This window comes from Ursus americanus, chromosome 7 (genome assembly GCF_024610735.1).
Source record: "Ursus americanus isolate L20-20 chromosome 7, mUrsAme1.1.p, whole genome shotgun sequence".
Classification (NCBI taxonomy): domain Eukaryota; kingdom Metazoa; phylum Chordata; class Mammalia; order Carnivora; family Ursidae; genus Ursus; species Ursus americanus.
In genome coordinates this window covers 51,057,220-51,076,103 of record NC_142133.1, presented here as the reverse complement: position 1 = coordinate 51,076,103, position 18,884 = coordinate 51,057,220, and the positions used below count along the sequence as shown (strand labels likewise).

The 18,884-nt window shown below is 46.3% G+C and overlaps 1 pseudogene across 9 annotated transcripts in view; it reads right to left on the bottom strand.

Moving 5' to 3' along the window:
* Positions 1-18,884, bottom strand: part of LOC123799763 (NADH dehydrogenase [ubiquinone] 1 alpha subcomplex subunit 1 pseudogene) — a 270,558-nt pseudogene that overhangs the window by 208,993 nt on the left and 42,681 nt on the right. For 7 of the 9 annotated variants that reach the window (XR_015725253.1, XR_015725250.1, XR_015725247.1 and 4 more), the window contains exon 2: positions 344-465. The exons of the other annotated variants lie outside the window; for them this stretch is intronic. The product of XR_015725253.1 is annotated as an NADH dehydrogenase [ubiquinone] 1 alpha subcomplex subunit 1 pseudogene, transcript variant X8 (transcript). The remainder of the gene's footprint in view (positions 1-343; positions 466-18,884) is intronic. 9 annotated transcript variants of the gene reach the window in all.

Sequence of the window (18,884 nt, the reverse complement as noted above, 5' to 3'; positions counted from 1 at the left end):
GGCTGAGTGATAAGAGATTCAAGTTCAACACTCTTCTAAAGATCCATCATGATCTGTGTGGTTATGGCAGGGTTTACTCGTGGTGCTATAGAAATTAATCTCAAATGCTCTTTGGTGTCCTTTCTGTTAATGCTTGAATATTGCTAATAAGCAAACAATTCATTTTTCTTGAGTTTTGCTTTTAATGAAGGAAAAAGGATTAAGACACACAGAGACTGGCCCGATAAATAGGAAACCGGCCAGACTAGACCATGACCACAACATCACAGACGCATCGTTGGTGAATGTGGAAGCCCTTGGAGTCCACAGCAGTTAGGATCAGGCCCCAGGGGAAACCCTTCACCTGCACTCCGGCTGTGGGCAGCAGGTAGAGGCACTGGAGGGGGCCGAGTCCTGATTTTTCTGTGTCTGTGTCATTTTCGATCAAGTGTGTCATAGAGCTTCCTGTTTCATCTCCCAGTTATTCTGAAACAAAAACATGCATGAAAAACACAGGTCACTGTCAACCGCATTGAGAGACAGTCACTCCAGTACATGGAAACCGAAAAGGGAAAGACAGATCATAAATGCCACCGTAAGCTGGAGAATCAAATTTATCAGCATCTATTCAAATAGTGATAATCAACGAAAATTGAGGGTGGCGATGGCAGGGGTGGCGGGACTGTGCAGGGCGTTCATTTAAAAATAATTCACAAGAGACTGAAAAGGCAGATGTTCCCAGAAGCCCACTACCTGTTTACTGAAAGTTGAAGTCACTTCTGACCTTCTGGGTCAGGGTCTACTGCTGGGGCACATTGAGGCTTTTCCCCTATGTGCTCCTGTTGGCCTCGCTAAAGGGTCACACAGGACTTTCGGGACAACCCCTGTGTTTGCCCAGGTGATGCACCAAGCACCCCTCCTCAAGGATCGAAAGAGATGTGAGAGAGGTCACTGGGGAACTGCAGCCCAATGAGGATGGACTTCTGGTCCCCTGTCCTCTCCCTGTCTCAGGGGCGTTAGCCTCCCACGTACATCGAAGCATTGTGAACAGACGGGCTTGCACCAAGAAGCCTTAGTGAGATGAAGGAAAGAAAATGAGGAGAAGGGGCTCCTGACCAAACAAAGGGGGGAGGGCCTGGCCAAACAAAAACCTTGAGGACAGCACAAGGCTGAGACAGCTCTAAGGACCATGGCTCTAATAAAAACTGCTTTGCTTCTTGAGACCAGCACGGTCTGGCTCCCAAGCAGCACACTGTTTGTGGAAGCTTATTCTCAGTTCCCAAACAAGTGAAAGGATAATTCCAAAGACAGGCAGAGGGACGAGTCAACTCACAAATACGGGGGTGTCACCTCCCCCAAAGATGGTGGCCCTACAAGCCAGCTCTGTGCTCATATCTGTGGCTCAGACAGGTGGGGGAGGATGAGAAGGCAGGAGACAGAACTGCCACAGGAGGGGGGTCCCATTCACGCCTGCCTACACCTTCCAGCCATAGTCTCTGACCAGACACTACTTACTGATGGTCAGAAAAGGAACGGGCTCTGCCTGTCTACTCAGAGCCTCCTCAGCTGTCCCTTCCACATGCGACTTGCCCAAGATGCAACCCGAGTTCACCAGGAAAACCAGCAGCCCCCTGCCCCTCCCCATCTCCTGACTTTTGTTAATGGCATAAAATTCTCTGTAAAAAGGGAAGAAGGGGTGCACGATTTTGGAAAAACTCCATCCTCCCCCTAGAGATTCATTCACAATGCACAGTAGCATACGAAAGACCCCGAGAAGTTAGGAAATAAAGAAAGTTGTTGAAATTCATTTATTGTGCGCTTCCTAAACGTATCTGGAGCAGAACCCTTTTTACACAACTAGCCTTTGCTGGCAGCGTTCTGTTGAGTGGCAAAGATCAAAGCTGCTCTGAACACTCATTGTCCCTGCTGTCCCGACACTTCGCGTGGCAGTTGTGATAGTCTGCATTTATTTCTTAACCTCCGTACTCTTTTTCTTCATAGCTTTCCTCTAACCTTTCGTACAAGTGACTTGGCTGATTTTCACATCAGCCCCTACAGCCTTAGTTTTTTTCTCACGAGCCCCATTTGCCAGTGGCAGTGAAATACCGGGCTTTCTGAGAGGTGATAAATTTGGCTCTGTGCTATCTAACATTCTAGAAAGAATGCTGCCCCAATGAGTCTGCTGGGAAAACCAGCTTCCTGCTTTGTGCCCTGTGAGCTAGCATTTTCTAACATGACTTAGTCTGGAAACTGGACCAAAGATGTCTTATGTAGCACTTTCCTGGGTGGGCAAAGAGAAACAGGAGTGAAGAAATGCATCGGCGATGGACATGGCTACAAGGAAAATCCTGGTTTCTTTAGTCTCACCATTGAAATAGGCAGCTCAGGAACTTGTGCTCTCTTTCAGTGGTACCCCACTTCTGAAGGATAAAAAAAAACAAAGTACAACAGCCCAGGGAGACTTTAGTAATGAACACTCAACCATGCAGACCTTGACAAAAATCAGAGAGTGAGACATGGCAGGACCTTAAGGATCTTCGTCAACCTTCACTTTACAGGCTCCCAGAGGGAGGAAGTTGGCAATCTTCCTAAGGTCGCACTGGAAGGGACACTACTGGGACTAAGACCTGGGTCCTCCTACCTAGTCCCTAACTTCTGAATTCCAGCGTCCCCTGTAAGACCTGAGCCGGCTTGTTTAGGAGCTCCTGCATGGATAAGTCAAGTCCATGAGGACTCCATGTGGGCCTGGCTGTCTAGTTATCATTGAAAAAACTTAAGATAACCCATTCAGGAACTTTAAAAGATTTGCCCCTAATTCAAAGCCAACCACACATTTGGCTTCCCATATGCTGGCATCCACAAAGGAGTGGGTGGAAACTACCAGCCCTGTGTGGGACAGACCCAGAGGAGCTTCGAGTCATGTGAGCCATGGTACTCCTTTACTCTTACTCCCCGTCTGGCTGAATTACACTATTCCTGCCCTTCTCTAGTATTCAAGGGGTCCCAGTTAGATCTCCCCACTGTGCAAACAACTTCACTCTCCCTCAGATCTGAGAGATGGCCTCAGGGTCCCACACACCACACTGCAGCAAATACAAGCTCTCATCAGGGACCTGAAATGTAGCCCAGACAATTTTCTGGATGTTCCCTGAGCTAGCTCCCAAATCCTGCCCTTTCTGTTGCTAATGGCAGAGGAAAAGCTCTAGGCATGGGAAACTGAGAAGGGGAGACAAAGCAGTAGCTCAGACACCCACCCCCAGACTGGATGGCTCACTGGATGGCTTCACCCAGGCCTCTTTCCCAGGCACGGGGTCAGGGAAGCAAAGTCATAGACTTCAATCAGCTGTAACATCCATGGCACTGCCAATCCCTTACAGCCGAAAGGCCAAACCAGAGCCCCCAGCCCCCCAGGTGCAAAACACACACTCAAGCCTGTTCTGCACTGAAGTCTTTGTCAACGCTTGGGAAAATGACAAGCCAGGCACTCACATCCTGTTCGTGCTGACTCACGGTGGATTCTGACAGTGTTGGGAGCCAACTTTTTAAGATTTCGAAACAGCTGCCTAGGAGGATAGGGTGTATTCAACAACACCAAGGTGTCCAGCTCTCAGGAGCCCACTGTTTTTATTTCTCAGGAAGTTAAAACCAGGAGGGCATAGCCAGAAAATGTTCGTTGCTTATCACAGACTAATTTCAGAGATAAGTGATATGGGTCCCTTGTGTAAATCATTAGGTTTCTGTGCTGCCAGACACATCAGGGCAGGGGAGAGAGAAATCTATGCTCGGACCCCCCCTTCCGTTGTTTCTGAAGGGGGCTTCCACTTCTTCAGCTAAAGTCACGTAACTCTGAACCGACTTAGAGCCTTTCCTGAGGGGATCTCCCCTGAGAAGCAGTTTTTGCAAAGTGTTCCACGCATCATTACAGACCTACACGTGGTTCAGAAAGATGCCGTGTCCCTCAAAACCCCTGTCAGCAGAGCACAAGCCTATCCCAGGGCCGCCCCAGAACACACCCAGATCCTGTAGGCCACCACTGATTGAGCACATGCCATATGCCAGACACAGTTCCAGATGCGTGCTCTCCCTTCGGCACGGCATCGGCCTCTCAGGCTGGGGCTATTAGGCTCATCCCTCTCACGTGGAAGGCAAGGGAGAGCTCCACAACTAGTTAGCAGACGGTGGCACCCCGCTTCCCATCTAGCATCCTAATCAAGATGTTCTGCCCCCCTTCTGAGATGAACAGGAGCTCACAGGTGATTCAAACACCTTGTCCCCTTGGGGATCTTGGAAGCTTGCCCACCTTCTGGTACAGAGAGGTACCTGTTAAAGACCTTCCACCATTTGTACCAAAGGTGGAACGAGAGACAAGAGTGGGCAACCCAAGGGCGGCCCTCATTGGACTGCTTCTTGCTGCAGGCAGGCCATCACCCCCCTCTCCTTGGCCACTCTCTCTTATCCTTCAGATAAAACCTACTTTGCAAAGAACTGAACCTCAAAACCATGTTAGCAGACCTATCATCTGGTTGGCACTGTGAAAGCTCCGAATTACAGGGAAACTTGCTGTCTAGTTACCAAGGGATGCAAAGTTCTGAAGGGCCAGATTTCCCGCTGCGGCTGTGCTGGGCACATGAAGGGACGAGGCCGTGGAGGGAAGACGGACACACCGGCACGCTCCATCAGACATGGCCTTTTAAGTGTTCCAATCAGCCATGGCCCAGGGCCCTCACCAGCACTTCTCAACACGGGGCTCTGGACCAGCGGCATCACATCACCCGAGGATTTGTCAGAAATGCCAATTCGCAGGCCCTTTCCCAGACCTTCTCAACTGGAAACTTTGGTGGTGGGGCCCAGCGATGTCTGTTTTCATAAGTCCCCAGGTGGTTCAGACGCATGCCCAAGAATCACCAGTGGGATGTGGGGCCATGGGCTTGGTCCCTAGTGACTGTGGGCAACCGCATGTTAGTCAACTGCTCGAAAGTTTCTCACTGGATGGGTCTTTCCTGAGATCCCCACAGAGGCAGGAAAGAGCCAGCAGCTCAGAGGCCGTCCGAGACTTTCAACAGGTTCTTGGGGTGACCTGGGGAGAAGTGTTGATACGATGGGTCCCTTCATCTCCTTTTCTGGATGCCGCTCATCTGCATGGCATGGGCTGAGCACTGTGGGATTTCAAGCCCACACGAGCGATTTCCCCCGTCATCCACTTCTCTCCCTGCCAACTCGCAACCCCCCCCCCCCCCCCCCCGCTGTGGCCTGCCTCTCCCGCGCTCTCAGTATGCTCGGCCTGAGCACGGTCCTGAGCCACCACGTCAGGCGGCACTTCTCTCAAATAAGAGAGCAGAAAATGGTTTCACCAGCTTGACCCCCCTTACTGCCACCCTGGGAGGAGGGGTGGGAGCAAAGCCCACCTGCTTCAGAGCTCTGCTCACACTCACAACACACAGGTGGGGGGGTCACCAGCCCCGGGCCCGTGACCAGACAGGTAGGTGGCCACATAAGACCAGACCCTCCCCCTCAAAAAACATGAAAAATTAGTTTGTTTATTATTTAAAAAAAACTACCCTCATACAGGAAGTATGAAAAGAAGAAGGAGGAGGAGGAAGAGGAGGAAGACAAACCCAGGCTACGACACTGAAAGTGGCGAAGATGGAGGTGCACGGAGATAACACGACGTTCCTCAGTTTCCACTGTCCACCTCGGAGGGGTGGTGGGGAAGGGCAGGGTGGGGCACTGGGGGCGGGTGGGGCCTGACGAGGCTGCAGGAGATGGAGCCAAGAAGGGGACCATGAGTCACGAGGCACAGCCTCGCCAGACGCAGGGCAGGGCGTGTGGTAGGACCACGTCCCATTCAGGGCCCTCTGCAGGTGTGGCCGTGCCAGCCAGACTGGGAGATGACACCTAAAATGGAAACTGCCATTCGAGATCATCCCACGCACCCGCCGCCTCTCCTGTCCCACGTTCTGCCCTCCTGGGCGTTTCAGGTGAAGACACGGGAGTTACCGGCGCATGATCACCTCCCCGCACGCCCCTTCCAGAGGCGTCAGCCCAGCAGCAGCCAGCTCGACAGACACCCCCACGCCGGGCCCTACAGGCAAGCCGGCGGCCGAGCAGACCTCCAGGACCGCAAGCCCAAACTGGCCTGACCTGCTTTGGCTTGATGGACACCGACATGGGGCCACCCAAGGCAGGCAGGAGTCAGGCCAGATGCTTCACACAGAGCCCCGGGTCCTCTCCGAAATGTAGCCCGACCGGATTTTTAAAAAATGAGGGGCACGGGACTCACAATGTCCACCCAAGGATTAGAAGGAGGAAAACCAGTGAGACCAAAGAACATTTCCTCTTTCACAGCACCAGACAGTAGGAGAACAGGAAACAGGAGCCCTCCCTCCCCGTGATGAAAAATAAATACAAACACTGTAAAATATGCACGCATTAAAAAGATATCAATCAAAAGGATTCCAAGTCACTGCTATCACCGTCAAAGAAAGCCCTTGGTTTTAAAGAAAAAAAAAAAAAAGAAAGAAAAAGAAAGAAAGAAAGACAGAAAGAAAAAGAAAAAACTGTACAACAAAATCTCAAAATAGAACCAAAACCTGCAAATCATCCTCAAGAGTGTATTAGGAACCCATGTCTTAGCAGGCTGTTGAAAGGTTAATAATTTTCCTACCGAAACTGAATGTGGGTTGTGAAAGAACATTAAAATGAAGAAAATTTCCCCGTGGCTGCTATTTTATTATCACCAAAGCCATCAAGTTTCAGTTTGAGTTATTTGTATTTATTTGTGAAAACAAAGATTAGATAAGTAGAAACATAAACCTCATCCTAATTATTGCCCAGGAGTATCTGATTTTTAAGACAAAAAAATAAGACCCATCTCTCTCTCTCTCACACACACACACACTCAAGGCACGAGAAGTCAAAACAACGGTGAGGAGAGAGGGTGCTGTTGTCTCCTTCTATCAGTCGAAAAAATGTCTTGTCTCATGTCAAACATTAATATTTCTGTACAGTCTATGAAGATAATAGGAGAGCCATTGTGTACATCTGATTGCTGAAATTTTTCTCAACTGCACACTGAGGTAGAGAGCTTTTTTTAAACTGCAAACTGTAAATTTTGTTTGACACTTGCAAAAAAAAAAAAAAAAAGGCAGTAAGAGCCACACCATTCAAATGCTGCAGGCCTAAAACAATGGTATCGAAGTGCTGCTTTCAAAGATCAAATTAGGAGCTTGGAGACATTTAAGACCAGGTGGAGCCTGGGGGAACCATGGAGTTTGGGGGCAAAAGCTGGATTTCAACTCAGATGTGTCTCAGATGCCAGATGAGCAACTTTGCTCTCTGGGGTTTTAAAAGAAATCCACGAGATGAAATGGTTAATCAAAATTGATGGGTGAGCAAAAATTTCTCTTCACATACTTCCAGCAAAACATAAACATCAGAATGAAAAAAATAACATGCAAAAAGACCTTCAGTGGTCTCACATCACCGAACAAACTGTTTTTCTACCTATTTTGTGTTGCTGGCTTTTGTTATCAGCCCAATCGGCAAATTGTGGCCAATTTTGTCATGGTTTAGGCAGACATTTTGTTCCCAAACTGCTTTCAACATTTGAGCTACCAAATACAGTTTATGAGAAATTGAACAAGCCACAATACAAACAGAAAAGGTATCTATTCTTGCTAAATTAACCCCTTTTAAGGTTAAAATGACACACACATAAAAGATCTAAAAAAAAAAAAAAAGAATTCTAGTAAATCCAAATTTGAAACAACCAAATCAGACTTTCCTGGAGAAAAAAAGAATAATTAATGATTAACCCACTGACTGGATTTTGAAACCAACTAAATGACATTCCCCAATTCTGATCACCATTACACCATGAACTTGCTTTTAATGAGACAACATGTCATTTTTAGTTTACACACACACACACACATCAAATACTGTTGGAATGTGCAGAGCAAAATTCTGAAGCAATCGACTGAATTATGCTAAGGTAAAATCATCGGTTAAGCAGTTATTTACTACTGAAAATAAATGACACCCACGTAGTTCATCTTATATATTAATATTGAAACCAAATGGCAGTCTTATACCGCAAATCATTTCATAAAAAAAAAATGAAACTAGTTAGAATGAAAACACACGGTTTTAATTTTATGAAACATTAAATATTAAGATCAAAATAACAGAAAACTGACATGGTTTTTTAAATTTTGTTTCTGCTTAATTACAACAACAAATTGAAAATGAAAAAAGAATGAAAGAGCTCTTGCTAAAAATTGGAGAATTACTACTTGGAAGAAAAGTAGAATGTCAGAGAGTAGACTGAAGAAAACTTCTCTGTTTGCAATCCTACCTCATATTTGAAGGCACAGCAATATGTACACCATTTTTAGCCTTTTAAAATACCAGCATGCCCACACACCATCTCAGATTAAACCAAGGAGAAAATGACACATTCTGAAACCATTTTCTAAAGCTTCTTTTCCTGATAACACTCAGACGCTTACAATCAAATTAATGAGTTTCTAAAAAGCCCAAACAACTCTCCATAAAGAGACAGAATTGTTCACAACAGCCTGCAGACATTTCTAAATTTTTCAGGCAATACTGAGAGCATTAGTCCTTGCTGTTTGTATTTAGAAAAGTTAAGCTGTTTTTAACATCTATATTAGAAAGAAATGCTACTCAGTGCTTTGGCTAATTAAATTGAGGAACAATTTGAAAAACACCAGTAGATTCAGCCCAGTATCCCCCTCATTTCAAACAATTGAGAAGTTAGTTCATTCTTTTCTTTGCACAAATCTGTATTCTCATAATCTATTCATACTTGAAAATTCTTCAAGTAGTAAAGAAAGGAAACACCCACAGAGAGTAAGTCATTATTTCTTCTGAAAGTGGATTTCTTCATAAATCATAGACCAGCAAATAAACAGTAAAAAGCACTAAAAAGAAAGAAATCACAAAACTCAGGAAGGACACTGAGAATATATACTGACTGACAGAAAGCTTAGCATGAGTGATTTTAAATCACTGGACACATCTGTGGCCAGTTTAAAACCTTCCTGGTGAGAGGCAGGCATTGGTTTTGGGGAGCTGAACTGATGACAATATCAGGGTAATAACATCTTCTGTGAAGGTCATGGGTTATGCTGTTTAATTCCAGACCTAAAACATGTGATTCAGACTTTACACTTTATGTTTTTATGTTCCAATTCTTTCAGTGCTTGGTACTTTACAGCAAGTAGCCTGACTTATGCAAGACAACAGCATTTGAGAACAAACAAACCAAAACACCTTGAAGGAACCTTACAATTTAATGATGACAGAGAATAAGAAGACCAGGGTGACCGCCTGAATTTGTTACCTGAAGAGACTTTCTGTCTGAGGGTTTTACCCTAGAGTCTCTGCCCTCACCCTCAGCCAGCATCATCGAATGTTCACATTCAGAAAAAGTCTGACCTTAACTAATACTTGCCCACTCTTTTAAACCACACATATCCCCTTCCCCCGACGCAAGACTTGGGAAATGATGGTGATTTTAGTCATCTGGAAAGAGTGAAACATGACATGGTCTTGAAGCACTTTCTTCCCCACGGCTGTCATTTTAAGTCTGTTTTACCACAACTAAAAAGGCCGTGCTCACGGAACAGAATCAGGTTCGCCCTCAATTCTGTCTGCAACCCGGGAATTTCTGAAGAGCGGAGTGGCACAGTACAGAAGCTTTCATTGAAGAAATAGTCAAAGCATTAAAAAAAGAAATTTCCCACTTTTTGGGTAAGTGTATAAATCAAAATGTGAACCCTTCCACAGTAAAAATTGTTTTCAGCATAATTACTTCACATGCAACCAGCTAACCTGTTCTTCCTTTTTTCTTTTCACAAAATGCATTTGTTAACAGCAAGATTTTAAAACACCATTGTTATATTCAGAGGCATTCCTAAGTGGCAGTAAAATAGTACACCCCCCCCCCATTTACTAGATACACTTTTTTTACTTGAAGCCAATCTATCATGTATGAAATGGTGACAATTTTGGTAAAGCAACCTGGCTTTAAGGATTAGGGAAGGTTCAGCTGTAAAATTAGAACACCAGACTTTTTATTTTTATTTTTTTTTAAGCAAATAATAGTTTTCCAGAATCTAGAAATAACTATAACTGGAAAAAAAAAAAAATAAAGACGAAGAAGCAGCCAGACAAACAAGGATGAGAGAAGCCTAGTAACTCAGAATTCTTGACCTGGAAATGAGAGTCTCTCCCATTTTATTTTCTATTTTCCACAAAGGAAACACAAATAGCTTACCAGCCACAAAATGAAATGTGTACAAGAATAAGAAACCTGAAATATATTAAACACTATTGTATTTAAGTGAACACAGAAACAGGAATTGCATTTCTTGGTAGTGTGAATTCAATGCACCGTGTTAGTGACACAGTGAGTGAACAAAGGCAGAGGATCATTTTGCTTGTCGACTCAGGCTACAGCTAAATAATTCTCCTCCGATAGGGTCTGTTAGTACAATTAAAAAAGTATTGTGGATACCCTTGGACTAGGAAGAGTAGAGTATATTTCTGAGTCTAAAACTTTTCATTGATGTTGGCTTGAAAGCTGTTTAATTAGCTGTAGGATGCCAACCAATCTCTTTATCAAAGCCAGCTGAAAACAAAACTGAGAGAAACAGCTTGTGGTTTCACAAAAATGTATTTACATGAATATATTTTAAAGGGAGTTCGATCATTAGGTACGATGTCATCTGTGATATGCGGTGGATTTGACATTTAAAGATGTCAGGGGTTGTCAGATTTATCTCCAGTCTATACTTGGTTGAGATGTAACCACTCTGGCGAGCAGACCTTGTTTTGCTAAATTCCAGCCCAGAAATCTGAAGAGACTTAACTCTTATTTACTGAACACAAATCCTCCTCATGTCCTCTCACTTCCTTAGCTAAGATCTGCTTAACGGAAAGTGGAGCCCCGGGTGACAAGTGGAATAGAAGCCCAACTTTCACACCTCGTCACAGGGATGCTGACGGAGGCGAGCAAACCACAGTGAACAGAGCACCCAGGGAGAGTTATTGATAAGCGCGGTGTTTCCTGAAATAGACGAGGGTCCGAGCCCTTCAGCCTACTTCTTCACCGAGGCTTGTCTTGGAAACAACATTCTGATAAGACGGGCTTTCCTTCCCTTCACACTGAAAATCGTCAACGACGGCGAGGAAAACCCAGAGCGACACGGAGCGCTTTACTGCCATCCACGCTGCCTTGATAGAAAGTCCTCTCAAAGGAGCGTGCGAGGTCCTGGATAAACATCTGCCCTCGGGTGTCTCCGACCAGGGGCAGGGGTCACTAGCTCTCTGTCTCTGGATTTAGCAACCGAGAAGTGATGCTTTGTATTGCATTGGGAGATGGGGGAGTGAATCACCAGCACGTCACTATCACAAGAAGGAGGTTTGGCGAACGTACCAGACACTCATCCACTCTTTTCCGAATGTCACTTTCCATTTTGCCTCATCTGTTGGGAGTGGAAATTAAGCTCTAAGACAAATGAAGCCGAGAGACAGGCTGTCGAAGCCCCAAGTGAAATCAGCACGCTGCAGCCAACACCACCCCTGAACCACAGAACCTCATGCAGGGGACGGCGCAGATCTCTCAGAAAGGGAAATGGTTGTTGGTATTATGTGACAAAAATGTATATTCAAATAGGAAACTCTGTTCCTTACCACCCTTCTACCTTCATTCACATGGTGGAGCTCAAGGGGTATCTTGGGATAGTGCAGCTGACAGCACTGTTTTCAAAGGGTGACAGAAACGAATGTTTTCTAAAACTGCACTATTCATCAGTTACTTTCTATAGTTTGTTTTAAAAAAAAAAAAAGGGCTTCTCCCCAAACCCAGCTCTTTCATTGTGAATCATTTTGTTTAAAAAAAAAAAAATGTAGCAGCACTCTTATTGTGATGAAAAAAAATTAAATAAGATGATTTTAAAAAAATGGAGCATTAAAATCTGCCCACATACGTTGCCGTTCAACCCCAGGAGAGCCAGGCCAGAGGAAATCCCCACCCGGGTTCTGACAGAGCAGCTAGAAAAGGAAGCAGTACAGGGGCCCGGGGAACAGGCTGAGGACAATAATGATTGTCACCTATCGCCTGCTCTGCGACTGTCTTCTTAGTGGGAAATAGCAACCTTGATTTATTCTATAAACCCAAAGCCCCTGGACTTCGTTTATGAAGAGCTCTCTTCCCTTCGCCTGTGCTGTGGCATTCATCTGAAAAGTTAAAAAACTAGTACATGAAGCCCAGGAAAGCTGCTCTCCAAGGAAGGGTAGAATGAAGAGGTTTCACTCTCCCCAAAGCACCAGGGAGCTCTGCTTCCAGGTTCTCCCAGCGATTCTGAACACCAGACGGAGGCTCTGAGCCAGCACGCAGGGGTCCCAGGAAAGGCGTTAGGGACTGGTTTTTCAGAAGGGCAAGGACAGAAACAAAGGGTTACAATATAGCACTAAACACTTCTGATGGAATTAATCCAGAATGGCCATGCTAGCCTGCAAAATAAAATGTGAAATCTTCCACTCCAGCAACTCAAAAGGACTTCCCACCTTGCCCGGGCCACCTTCCCACCTGCCCGTGGCCACGGGCAGCGACAAGAGACCAGTGAGGCAGCGTGCTCTGCCTCCAGTGTCCCCCCCTCCATGGCTGCCTCTGTTGTTGACACTGTCCCCACCACGTTTATTAGGCGACATTGCTTGCAAAACCTTCTCTCTGCTGCTGCTTGTTGCTAGGGAATGAGCCCTAATGCTTCGCGAGAACAACAGCGGCAATCCTCACTTGGCAGTGAGCACAAGCGTCTCAGTTTGGTGACAGAGTGGAAATAATCCTTAAAAACATCCTCATTTACATTTCTCCTCAAAAAGATGGCAACGTCCGCCCCATTATGAAATGTATATTTTCTTCATCTTCATGTTGGAGTAGATGCCTTTGGAATGGATCTCACGTCCATATTGGATTTCTGTCCTCTGTTGCCAACTGCGGTGCCCTAGGTGACTGTGGGCTCTTAGAATACTTGGCCGTGATCTCCCTCACTTGTCAGCCTTTATTTACTTTTTCCATTTTTTTTTTCTTGGAGAGAAACAAACCACATTGTCAAAGCATTTAAAAACACAAACCAAAGGAAACTGGGTTTCCAGGCTTTAGCAAATGGTATTTACCCACAACTTTTTCCAAGAAGTAACTTGGAATCCATTGTCGTTTTTCATTCGAATTCATTTAGAAGCATAACATCATAGTTGTACCGATGATCTATAGTTGCTTTTTGCCAGCGATAAGTGAAGAGCAACTTCTGTCCTCAAACCCAGACTCACCTTGATTCTTGGGATGCGGTTTCTCCAACCCTTTTATGTGCCTCCCGGTGGAGGTGGCCAGAGTCCGGCCCCTGCTGGCCGCTGTGACTCACTCAGGAGTTGGTGGAGATGGTGCGAGCTGTTCTCTCTCTAGACACTACCGCCCCACACTCAATTGAAGTCCAAATGTCACTCTGTGGGTTGAAAGGCACCTCCTTCTACTTCTCCCTGGGAGGATGGACCTTGTCACCGGGCAACCGTAGGCCTCATGCTTCAGGCCTCCCCTGTATAGTTCCAAGGTCCCACGTGTCGAGATTGGCTCCTTCGGGCTCTTGAGGCAGGAGGGCAGGGCCTCCCTGAGTCCCCTCCCGGGGCCATGTTTGGTGCAGAGTTGGCACCGGGTGAGAATCTGCTGGGTGGGCTCACAAATGGTGGATGGATGTGGCTGGTCAGGTAGCAAGAGCTTAGGCCCCAACAACAGTCCCGGGGTTGACACAGATTGGCTGGTACAATGAAGATGAAGAAAGCTGACAAGTACCATTTGTCAAGGTACTGTCCTGGGTGTGCTGTGTAAATGATCAACTTTGCCCACCTCCCGGAGCCAAATACTCTTATTATCCTTGTTTAGAGAGAAGGAAGCTGGCGGAGGGGGTTCCCCTGCTGCAGATGACAGTCAGGGAAGAGTCTGTTGGCCCAACTGGTGATCTTGTGCTCCGGCCTTTTCTCCTTCAGTGCCACTGAAGTCAGTGGCCACCATCTCGCAACCTGTGGAGCTCCTGCCACAGACGTTGTTGGTCCGGATCTCCATGTGTGTGGCTGGACCGTGACTTCTCCGGGACGGACTCTGACTGGCGGACCCTGTCTGGCCAGCACCAAGCACCTTGGCGGGAGTAGCATGTGTCTATAGGACCCATGCGTGAGAAGTCGTTTCCATCTCCTGCCCCTGAAGTCTTCCGGAGCAAAGAGAAAACTGTGTTCAGTATCGGGTGTTCAGGTTTGTGCTAAAAGCAAAACATCAGTGGACCTGGAGAAGGTTCCTCACTTCCACTATGCACGTTGGTGAGAATGTACATACTTTCGGGTCTCCATGTGTTACAAGGACGGAGCACTTTATGGAGGGGCTGAGCCCACCTGCCCCGTGGTGAGAATCAAGGATGGATCAGGCTTGTTCCATCCATGGCAGAGTGCATGCAGGGGAGAAGGGGGGTCTTACTCCTGTGAAGTCATGAAGATGACCCACTCGAGGGGTCAGGCAGGAGGACAGCTCTAGCTGACCACTCATCGGATTGTTCCCTCTACCAGGTTCCCCAACCAACCTTGCAATCAACATTATCCTGGAGGCTCGCCTTTTCACAATCAGCCCTGAATATTAACATATTAACTCATTCTTTCATTTACCCATCCACAGTCTATCCAGGCAACTAGGATGCGCCAGGATGAAGCCTTTCACATCAGTGCAGACTCAAAAATCATCTCAAAAAATTGCCCCCAAATTAACCATGTCAGCAGTACCTTGAAATAAAACAGAAAGGAAAAACTACACAAGGGTTGTTTATCCAATTAAATAACATTTATCTTTGGAGGTTTGTGTCTGTATAATCTTCATAATCAAGGCTAGAACATGTTTGGCATACCTAATCCAATGATCTGCTAGAAATTCCCATGGGCAGAGATCAGGAGAATGAAGAGGGCACCCTTGAGGGGAAGGCGGCTGTCGGCAAAGCAGGAGAAGTGGCCTCCCCGTCACACCGAGTATATTCTAAGATGCACTAACTTTGTGCCATACACAGTAGGTCTCTGGTGGAGGAAACAAAGGCTTTCATGCCAAAGAATCCAGGGTGTTTTTCATAGACATTAGAAGCTTATTAGATTGATTATTGCAATATCATTCTTATTTTCCCCTTGGGTTTGCAAAGTAGCTCCCCGCTCCAGGGGGTTCTGTAGATATGGTTTCATTTGAACTTCAGAACTGCACAGAGAGGCAGGCAGGGCAGATGGATTTGGGCCCATTCACTTGTTTATTTAACAGATGAAGGTTTTTCACAGACAGAAAGACACAGGGAAGAAGCTGCTTAGACAAATCACAGTAAGAAGAGCGGGGCTAGCCCCCCTGACTCCCACATCTGCCTGCTCTGGCCTCCCAGGGCTGCGCAGTGGTGCCATCTGGGTCATCTGGGGGCTCTCCGGCCCTGTAAAATACGCGGAGGCCTAAGGGCAGAAGGGGAAGTGGGCACAAGATTGGGTTCAAGGTCAAGGAGCTGGTTCCTAGCACTAGGTCTTCATTAAGCTCTAGGGCATTGTTTGTCTGGTCTACTGTTGAAGTCCCTGCACTGGGCATGGTGCTTGGACTGTAGTAGGCATTCCACGTATGTGAATTGAATTCACCACTCCTGTATGCTAAGTGGGACCCAAAAAGGGGTATCCCTATGGATTTTAAAGACACACCAAAATAATATCAATCACCATAAAGATTTGGAAATGATTAGCAAGTTAATTCATGTGAATAAAAATAATACCATTTAAACACACACAAACAGGGGCGCCTGGATGGCTCAGTCGGTAAGTGTCTGTCTTCGGCTCAGGTCATGATCCCAGCATTCTGGGATCAAGCCCCACACTGGGCTCCCTGCTCAGCTGGAAGCCTGCTTCTCCCTCTCCCACTCTCTCTGCTTGTGTTCCCTCTCCTGCTGCCTCTCTCTCTGTCAAATAAATAAATAAAATCTTTAAAAAAAAAACATTAAAAAATAAACGCACACACACACACACGCACACACGGGTAATCAGGTTTCTGGACTCGGTCCCCCACAGTGTCACAGTACTAGCTGAACCAGCCAAACTCTGGAAGCTGAGAGTGGAATACTTTGTGTAGCAGGAATAGAAGGAAAGAGAAAAGGGCAGAACTTTCTTTCCCTTTCCTGATAAAGGCAAGGCTGGGTCAAGCCCACTTTAGATTTCTTTTGTCCCTGAGTGTTCCCCCAGGGACCCTTCCCACCCAATGCCTGCTCCAACTCCTAAAATTACCTAGCACTGCCTTTCCCTTCTGCCACCTCCCCCTGCCCCCACTTCCCTGTCCCGGCCTCTGCCATTCCCTGGAAAGACTGGGGAGGTGGGGGGTGGGCACTGGGTCACTGAGCTCAGCCTTCTGGACCAGTGGTTAACACACTCCCAGAGGAGAGGCTCAAGTATGTTCACAAAACTCTAACGGGGATTTCAGGTCTCATTTCAGGCCACACTGTGGAGGTGGAGGTTAGGGAGGTGATGTTTGCAGACAGGCGTATCCCGTGAGCAGACAGGACTTCCCCAGAGGGCTATGGTCACCAGGAAGGCCAGTGGCACCCCCTCTCAGACCACCCTAGGCATCGTGGTTTCTTTATTCCTTCCAGCTGCTGGTGTTCTGACACACCTCCTCCTGGGGGTTCCCCCTAACACTGACCATGTATCGTGCACTTGGTGGGAGTACAATCCTGAGTCACTCCACCACTGAAAAAAATAATAATTAAATGATTGTGTTTCTGTTATTTGCCACTTACCTTGGCCTTCTTTTCTTCCTGTAGACTAATATAATAAGGAGTGGTCCCACTGTTTAATTCATGTATTTTTCTTTAAGAAAAAATATAAAAATAACCTTTTTCTTGTTTTTTTAAAGCAACTTATGTCCACTGTTTAAAAAAAGAATGCAGAGAAAAGAGAAGGTGGGGATCCAGAAAGAAAAGCAAGAGGAAAAAGTAGAGGAGGAGGAGAAGTTTGGGAAGGAAGGAAAGGAGGAAGGAGAGAGGAGAAATCACCGTGGAGACTGACCGCATCCAGACAGAGTCTGGAGGAAGCCATAGTCTCCTTTTTGATTCGTATGCTCATTCCACACGGTTTTAAACACGCGGTTGCAGAAGATAAAGAGAAACAGAGACTGGGGCACACGCTCTCTGTTCTATGGAGCACTGCCCTTTCGCACTGGCGAAAGTCGCTCTTACCTCGTTATGAAAACATTACTTTGCCTACCTAGCATCATGACAGGACTATTTTAAAAGCAGGCCAGTACATGAAGCCAGCAAGAATTATCTCAAGCCTGTAAACATGACACTGGAAACCCCTGCTATGGAAATAAATCTCTTTGCCTGCAGGGGAAGAACACATCCAGAAAGATGACTGGGGGCGGGGGCATTTCTAGGCACTGTTCAGAAACTATAGTTTTAATGGGAAATGTTTCAGTATTTTTAAAAAGATTTTATTTATTTATTTGAGAGAGAGAGAGAGAGCACAGGAGCATGAGCAGGGGGGAGGGGTAGAGGAAGAAGCGCAGGGAGCCTGACTCAGAGCTCGATCCCAGAACCCTGGGATCATGACCTGAGCCGAAGGCAGACACTTAACCAACTGAGCCACCCAGGTGCCCTGTTTCAGTATCAATAACAATTCCACACCTTATTTGGAAAGTCAAAAGATTTTAAATAAAATACAAGAAAATAAAAGCTACACTCATTACGACCGTGTATGCGTTTCCTGGTTGTGACCCCATATCACTACCTCATAGTAACAAAGAGGCTCGCAGAGAACACTGAAGGCCAAGATGGGGAAACCAGGGTCTTCCCAATCCAGGGGCAGATCTGAGGGGTGTCACCTGTTCTGCTCCTAACCATCTGGCTGCTCCAATGCAAAAAACCCACCACTGTCCCTCAGGCCAGCAGCTTGGGCTGGGCCTCAGGCTCCTCCAACACACCTCATTTGCCAGTTCTTCCTGTTCATTAGGTTTTTCATTCTAACCTTCTTTGCAATGTCACTAGAACTAGTCTGCCCTTTTTTTTTTTTTCCTGATAAGCCCATTTCACACTCTGATGGACACGCCCCTCTTTGGAAGTTTATTTCTCATATTAAATTCCAGGACGCGTCCTCCCTCGGTTTCGCCCCATTACTCTGGTTACCCTTTGTACCGTGCTAAACACTTCTTTTACCTCCTGGGTATCAGTAACCTTCACATACGTCAAAGTTCTACTCCTTTTCCTGCTCAAGCTCCGTTCGGGCAAAACTCGACGAATGTAATTCTTGAGAGCCGCTAGACTTGAGAGAGAGTCAGCGACTCTCCTTCAGTCACTTTGGGCTCTCTGCCTTCCTCTTCCCTCCATTTCGATGTCCTCCGCTGAATGCATGGGGTGCATTTCTGAAGGAGCTCAGAATCAGAAAAACATGTAGCAGAGTAGGAGAAATAGATTTTGGCCAAAAATGCCCACCGTTAGTGGAATGACAGAATGACCCACAGAAACAGCCTGGAACAATCCTGACATAGAAGGTGGTGTTTCAGGCTTCCCACTGGGATGGTCCTTTATCTCCAGTTGTAAATCTACCAGAAATACTATCCTTTGTGCTCCGTTTTTCTGAACAGCACTTTTGTGAGCAATGGATGGGACGGAGCAACCATTTTCTTCAGCAACATGCATTTTGAAAAGCAAAAGTACTGCCTCATTTGGAAAGAAAAAGTATGTCAGGCCCTGTCTCACACATGAGGCCTTTGTGGTCCCTTGATCGGGCAATTGATTCATCTTGCTGCAGCCTCCACCCAGCATTATTAATGCTGACGT